The sequence below is a fragment of the Octopus bimaculoides genome, chromosome 15 (assembly GCF_046866305.1).
Source record: "Octopus bimaculoides isolate indiv1 chromosome 15, ASM4686630v1, whole genome shotgun sequence".
Lineage (NCBI taxonomy): Eukaryota > Metazoa > Mollusca > Cephalopoda > Octopoda > Octopodidae > Octopus > Octopus bimaculoides.
Window position 1 is genome coordinate 39,276,136 of NC_142942.1, and position 8,393 is coordinate 39,284,528.

General features: G+C 35.1%; 1 pseudogene; it reads left to right on the forward strand.

The window, feature by feature from the left end:
- The first annotated feature begins 252 nt into the window (after positions 1–252).
- LOC128249569 (5S ribosomal RNA) lies at positions 253–371 on the forward strand (annotated as a pseudogene).
- Positions 372–8,393: the final 8,022 nt, after the last annotated feature.

The window sequence follows — 8,393 nt, forward strand, 5'->3', positions numbered from 1 at the left end:
ATACATGATGCGGCATGAACTTCCTTCTGTCCGCATTTCAAAAACATAGAACATCATTAGAAAGACAAGCTACCTTGGACTGTTTTAATTTAAACTTTCTTTTATTAATTTCTAGAGAAATTATTATATACACCGCCTATACGTCTCTTAAACAGTCTGTGTTATAATGTTATTAAGAGTACCAGTGAATCAATCCTGCATGCTTCAAATATATTGAAGAAATATTCAGAAGGACGGAATATACGTGGAGACGTTTAGTGCCATATCACGTTGGAAGCACCGGTTCTCGCCCGATCACCGAAGTTAAGCAGCGACGATCGTAGTTAGGACTTCGATGGGTGACCGCTTGGAAAACCTAGGTGCTGTAAACGCCTTTCAATCCTTAATGCGATGACCTGGCAGAGACGTTAGCACGCCTGGCGAAATGCTTCCCGGTATTTCGTCTGTCACTGCGTTCTGAGTTCAAATTCCGCCGAGGTCGACTTTGCCTTTCATCCTTTCGGGGTCGATAAATTAAGTACCAGTTACGCACTGGGGTCGATATAATGGACTTAATCCGTTTGTCTGTCCTTGTTTGTCCCCTCTGTGTGTAGCCCCTTGTGGGCAGTAAAGAAATAGGTATTTCGTCTGTCTTCATGTACTGAGTTCAAATTCCACCGAGGTTGACTTTGCCTTTCATCATATTGGAGTCGATAAATTAAATATCAGTTGCGTAATGGGGACGATCTAATTGACTGGCCCCTTCCCCAAATTTTGGGCATTGTTCCTAGAGTAGAAAAGAATATACGTGGAGACGATTGACATCCCAGGAAAGAATTAAACGGACTATTTCCATATAATCATTCACCATGAAATTGATAGTTGCCCTAATTTTTATATAAATTAGAAGCGCTTCTACTGAAGAAAACGACTTAGAACATGCATGATTCAGTTACTATGGTTTATGAAAGACACCTGTTAATACGAATGAGACCGTCGTTTACATAGATGTGGCACTTATAAAGAATATTATTAAATTAGACATTAAGCAAGGTATTTTCACAAGTAATCTTGTCCTCGGCCTAAAATGGAACGGCAATAATCTAAAAGAAACGATTCATCGTATGGTATAAATCATATAAATGTTCCTGAATATAAGATTTGGTATTCTAATATTCAAATATGTAATAGCACATCAGGTGATTTCAGTTCCGATGCGGACAAGGAAGTCACTGTCAAATCCGATGGGATCGTTCACTTACATATAGACAAAATATTTAAAACATACTGCAGGATTAACGTTAAAAATTATCCTTTTGATGAGCATGAATGTCATGAATCTGCTTGCCTTGAACATCAGATGTATATGGAGGAAACAGTAGGTGACTTTGAATTCGATATAAAATTAAAAACTAAATCAAATTAGTAGGATTTCTATTTTGAAGAGACTGAGATGGAAAAGGATGATGTTATAGCAGTTGGTCTTATAGTTTACGGCAAGAGAAAAGTTAGCAGTGCAACAATAAAAGAAATTATACCTCCAGTAATGTTAATATAAATGCCCCCTTCCTTTCATTTATTGCAAGCAGGCTCTGGAGTGTAAGTTTGTGTTGCAATAATTGTTTTTCTTACAAACATCGGTTTCCTTTCTGAAACTAAAAAAAAAACATATTGGGTAATAATTCTCAGGATCCCTCTTTATATATATTATATTTTTTAATTCTGACATTTGTCAGTAGATGTTCATCTATCGAATCGGTAATTGTGTGTAAACTTTATGCCCAACAAACTGGAGCAGATATCAATTTAGCTCCATAAATAACACGAGAATCAAAAGGATCCAGAAATAGTGTTGGTGTCATAGGAAACCCAGATGAACAGAATATTAACGAAAAAGATATAAACCTTTCTAAAATACATTTTATAAAGTATCAGAAGATAGGCAAAATATTTTTGTCAACAATTGTTATATTCCTAGTAGTAATTTATACTATTTTTGCTTTGTCGAGTTCTTACTAAGGCTTAGAAAAGAGTAGTCTGATACCATTCTAATAAATAATGAAAAAGAAAAAAGGCACCGGAAGGGCAATGCACACTTTGCGTACACAAAAACTTAAAACAAAATTTGATTAAAATATACATTCTATCGAATCGGTAACTTTGTGTGTAAGCTGTATATCCAACAGACTGGAGCAGACATCAGTTTAACTTCAGAAATTACACTAGAATAAAAAGGATCCAGAAAAAGTGTTGTTATCATAGAAAACTCAGATGAACAGAATGTTAAAGTAAAATATATAAACCTTTTTAAAAGACATTTTATAAACTATCATCAAAAGCTGGAAAAAATTTTGTTGTATTCCTATTAGTATTTTATGTCATGATCGCTTTGTTGAGTTCTTTATGAGGCTCACAAATGTATACTCTGATATTATTCTAACAAACGCAGATCTGTCGTTTGATTATGCTCAAAGTTGTTTATTTTGAGATCATTAAAAAGTACTACTCGTTTTGTGGGGGTACAAAGTCATTGAAGAAAATAGTGATGGTCATTGGAGTTTATGTATATTATACATGCACTTTGTCTTAAGCCGGACGTCGACATCATGTCACTCTCTTTATATCCTGTATGACAATTACTTAAGAAAATTTCCGAAAAAATAAAATGATTCGAAGACTTTCATTTTATCTTCAAATTCACACAGGGGACATGATTTACAGAGAAAAAACAACAGCGTTGCCACCTTTGCCTCCTTTCATCGAACTCCCATCCTTCATCCCTCTTCCTCCCATTTTTCATATACTAGTACTTTACAACAGCATGTCACACCCATACGCAGATATATACTTCAAACCAACTATCTCTCTTATCCTCTTGGCTTTCCTTTTATTTCGCAATCGCCCTCACTCCTTACTCCTCATTCCCCGCTTACCACGTACACACCCGCACACATATCCACAAACGTTAACAGCTCAAATCCCTACTAATCTACATCGGTATTCTTTCGCACTTGCAAAGCTCTACACACAGAAACACCCCCCCAAAACACATATAAAGTTGCCCCATCACGCAAATTCCGAGGCAGCACTGAACATTTACTGTTCTTGTGCTGAAAGACTAATGCCACGATACGTTAAAACTTATACTTCTTACATTTAGGCGTTGTGTAAATGAATCATTCATTTCTTTTCATAATTTTTCAGTTGCACCTTGCAATATATTGTTATTTCACTTGTAAAAGTTATTACGACATGAAGTGTATATATTTAATGATAAAGTAACCATAACTATCTATCATTATTTATAGTCTTTGAACCATTAAAATAATGGTGAGTCTTCTCGCACTAATTATGTATTCTCTAAGCAATAGCAGTGGCGGCTTGTGTATAGGAACTGCGGAACTGCAACACCCCATATTTCCACTCGAAAATATCGATAACATTCAATATAATGAGTCCTTTTTTTTCTTTAATTCTTTCTTTATACTTGTATATCATTTAGTCCTTAATCTTAATATCAGTAACAATTCCCTAGTGCACGAAAACATAGGATAATCGTTGTATTGAACTGTGCGCTTCGAAGTTCTAGCGATGCGGGTTTTGGCTGTTGTGCGAATGCTCACTTGTCCGAAATAGGAAGCTTCACACTAGGGAGAGTGAGAGAGAGCGAGAGAGAGAGAGAGAGAGAGAGAGAGAGAGAGAGAGAGAGAGAGAGAGAGAGAGAGAGAGAGAGAGAGGGAGAGAGAGAGCGAGAGATAGATAGAGAGAGAGAGAGAAAGCATTGCGTGAACGACAGTGCCGGATGAAAGGTAGTGTTTCTTTTTGACTCCGCGTGTTGTGCTTGAAACGTGTTTATATTATTGAATGTGATAAAGTGTAGAATTATACTATTATCCTGCTTCCAGCTTCAATGTTGCTACAAGGATTTGATAAATAGGGCAGCCACCCCTTATTTGGTGATTTAGTGGGTTTTTTTGAAAAACAAGGGGGACTTTGCGGTGAGGTTCAGTGAACAAATTTAACACGTTACCCGACAGTGGCTATAACACGAACCGATCAAGTTTATGTATAAATTTTCTTTTTATGTCAGTTTCATTTTACACACTATTAAAACAACGACTAAAGAGTTTCTGAATCAGCACCATAACTAATTTTATCTACGAGTTGCCACTGTGTAATAGCGAAGATCACTATCAGTTCAAATCCGTTCAAATATTTCTCATATCATATTCACTTCAGCATATTTTGTCAGCTCTGCAATATAAATAAAGATGCCCACAACTCATAATCATGAATAATTAATAGTTTCAAATTATGGCAAAAGACCAGCAGATTTCAAAAGAGGGGAAAGTGGATTACATCGATTCCAGTGCTTAACTGGTGCTTTTTTATCGACCTCAAAATTATGAATGCCACAGATTACCTTGACTTAGAGCGTACAGCTAGAAGAAATACCAATGCTCATTTTGTGCGACATACGAACGATCCTGGCACCCTACTGACCTATTATTTTACAAAAATAATATTTCTTATTTCCACGTAGAGGTGTCACATAGATATTTCATAAATGACCTTTCTTAAAATTTTCTTGTGAATTTTATGTTATTTTTACTTTTAGATGTGGATCAAGTATTACTCTAATGCATCTACAATATTATTACATTTGTTTATAATCACTTGTTTATAACCACTTGCAATGTGACATAGATTCATTTATACAAATTATTTACAAAATGTCTTCTTAAACACAGGTCTATAACTAAATCTAATCGTATTATTTAATGATAACATTACAAAAGTGTGTGCTTTTAATTCTATGTAACTAATAAAATGCATTATGGCGGCCTTAAATATATTTATAAAGACCTTGAAAGCTTCAATTTAAATTATTAATACCCTACATGCAAAACTTACACTGGCGTCTTGAGATACAGCGGTCTACTTTAGAAAATGTTAATCCTTATAGACAAGCACCATACTGACATTGTATAAGATGACTGTCTATTTTTGAGTAAAAATATTTTATCCTATTCCAAGAGAAATCTGTGCTGCACCGAAAAACTGATTCTGATATGCTGCTGACATTCTTCAAAAATGTTAATTTTCAGACAATTATCACTAATACAACTGTTGCCAAATACTATGCAACCTTTGATGTATTTGTTTAGTATATCTTATTATTGTTTCGATACATTTTATCTTTGTGATTTTCTCTAATTTTTACATTTGCACCTGGTGAATTTCGTTCTTTAGGCTTATTATATCGAAGTACATAATGCATTTTGTTTTTCTTTCCCTCATGTTCACCTCTGAAAAGACATTTTGCACAAGGATTATACTTTACTTATTTTATAATATTTATTTATGTTGCATTTCTATTCATCACTGGGTAATTCTGCTTTATTTTTGCTATATTTAAACATTAACGCTATCTGTATGGGTACATATATGGTACTTAAAATTATATAAGCATATACATTTTTGCATCTAGGCATGCATTTGCATACATATGTATGAATATATAATTTATTTATTTATTTAGGCGCTTAAGCGTGTATACATACTCTTGTAAGTGAAACCGTAACCGTTTCTATGTGTCGGTGTATGTATATAAATATCTATGTGTATATACATGAAAACATATGGATATAAAATTTTGCTATACTAAATTATATTTCAAACTTAACATACACGCCGTTTCGTTTATCCACCGGATTTCGTCTGTCAGAGTGAAAATATTGAGGAATATATACAGTTTCCCTTTTTCTGGTTATATGTATTTTTTATATACACATTTGAACATATTGAACCACTTTTTTTATTCTGTGTATATTCTTTTGAATGTAGTAAATCCATACACACAGACACCACACACGCACACTCACATACTTATGCACGTATACATACACATAAGCATATATTCATGCATGCATACACATATACATCTACACACAGACACACACATATATATATATGCATATATATATATATATATATATATATATATATATATATATATATATATATATATATATATATATATATATATATATATATATATATATATATATATATATATATATATATATATATATATATATACAGAGAGAGAGAGAGAGAGAGAGAGATTGATTCATTGATAGATAGATAGATAGATAGATAGATAGATAGATAGATAGATAGATAGGTAGATACATTTCTTTTATTAGCCACACAGGGCTCAACGAAGATGGGACAAATACAATGTAGAGCTTTTCTTTTTGGGAGGGGGAAAGAAAAAAAAAGGCCGATCAATAGGGATCGTGTATCACACAGTAATGTTCTCGTGTAAAAGGAGGGGAGGACAGTTTAGGTTTGGCCGTGGAAAGAAAAGCCTGCGGAAAAGACCACGGTAACCTTGGTCAATATTCTCATTGAAGAAACTATAACAGTAAGTGACTCTCTTTTGCCTTTTTGTTTTCTTTTTTTTTCTTGGATTTTTTTTTTTTTTTTTTTTTTTTTTTAGTTCATAGGGTTATGCTCAAGATGGCTCCGTCGTTCACACGTGCCATCCTTGCTACATTCACCCATCTTTTTTTGAAGCATTCACTAGACAAGACTTCCCTTTCTACTCTCACCTTCCTCTTCAGGTGATACTTGAAGAACTTGATGAGAGATTGCCCAGAGAGGAAAGTCTTTGTCTCTAGACCTTTCAGACGCGTCCACCATACACATTCTTTCGCCATAGCCACAAGTACGATGAAAATAGCTCTTCCTTCCCGTTTAAAGGAAGGAGCCGCGACAATATTCACGATAGACTCGGCTGATAGACCGACTCGTCCCACACGCGATAGCAGTTGTTCGACGTAAGCCCACAGCTCGGAAATGGTGGGCATCTCGGACAGGTCGGCCCCGTGTTTCTCGAGCCATGCCTGTAGAGCTTATCCCGAACGGGTAGTGCTTCTCGATAACACTGCCAGGCCAGGGATCTCTGGAAGTTGTCCATAGGTCCCGGTCCGAAGGTCGTCAGATAGACAGGTAGATAGATAGATAGATTCATGACATTTATTTATTTAGATTCTACCGTGTCTGTGTATTCGATATCTGTCCACTCAAGACTTGTTCATTGTATTTATGTAATATAGAGAATGTTATGGTTGTTCAAATTGTTCGTGCGTCCCAGCCTTCATCATTCTCTCTGTCTCATTTACCTTAGTATTATTAAAGTTTCTACCACTGTTACCCTAATTTTCCAGGTGTAAAATGCTACTCCACATTTATACATATATATACTAGCAAAGAGTGTTCCTTCAATCCATAATATTCTCTCTCGTTTCTCTCTCTCACACTATATTTATCTTCTTCTCTAATATTCTCTCTCAAAGCCAACCTCCACTGTTTTGTGTCACTAACTTCGTATATCAACTTTTTTGGTTTCTCATAATGATTAACCTGTATTTTAATTTTATTTATAAAATATTTCTTCCACGATAATCCTATTTCATTTATGTGCATCATCGCATTCCTGATAAGATGTTTTTCATTCACTGCATTTTATTTATACACAACTCAATGCTATTTGTTATATCCAACGACATTTATACTATGCAAGTTATTTTATTAAATCTTCATTCGATATGTGTTCACATTTTAATATAATTTTTCGTTACGGTTTATGGCGTTTATCCAAGAAATAACCTGTTAGTTTGCACAGGAGTTGCCTAATCAGCTATAAATGTGTATTCGATGAGATACGAGGACATATCAAAAAGTTCACGGATTAGTTCATTCGTACACCAACTGATGGCAGTATGTGGTTGTTTATGCAATGAAATCTATCAGTGACTCTCATGGGGCAGTATGCCGAGTGGCGTCGTTGTTTTTACTTCGCATGTAGTGAAATTAGTGTTTCTGTGATCACGTGTTTGCTGTAATGCGGGAACGGTTTGACAACAACTCGTTGTAATGATAAATACCTAGAATCTTCAGCTAATTTATTATTCTGAATGTTCAAAACTTCCCAACGAATGGTTACGTGAAACGGCGTGGAAAAATTTATGGAATTCATACAGTTTCAATAAAACATCTTATTCTTCATTGGGTAGTCTTTACTTTGTTTTACAATTATGAGTTCATATGAACGCACATATGTGTATGTGTGTGTGTACAGATGATTCTCTATCTCTATCTACTTCTCTTTGCCATCTCTGTTCCACTCTTTCCTTCTCTCTCTCTCTCTCTCTCTCTCTCACTATATACATATATATGTGTGTGTGTGTGTGTCTGTCTGTGTGTGTGTGTGTTGTGTGTTGTGCTGTGTGTGTGTGTGTGTGCGTGTGTGAGTGGAGACGCAATGGCCCAGTGGCTAGGGTAGCAGACTCGCGGTCGTAGGATCGCGGTTTTGATTCTCAGACCGGACGTTGTGAGTGCTTATT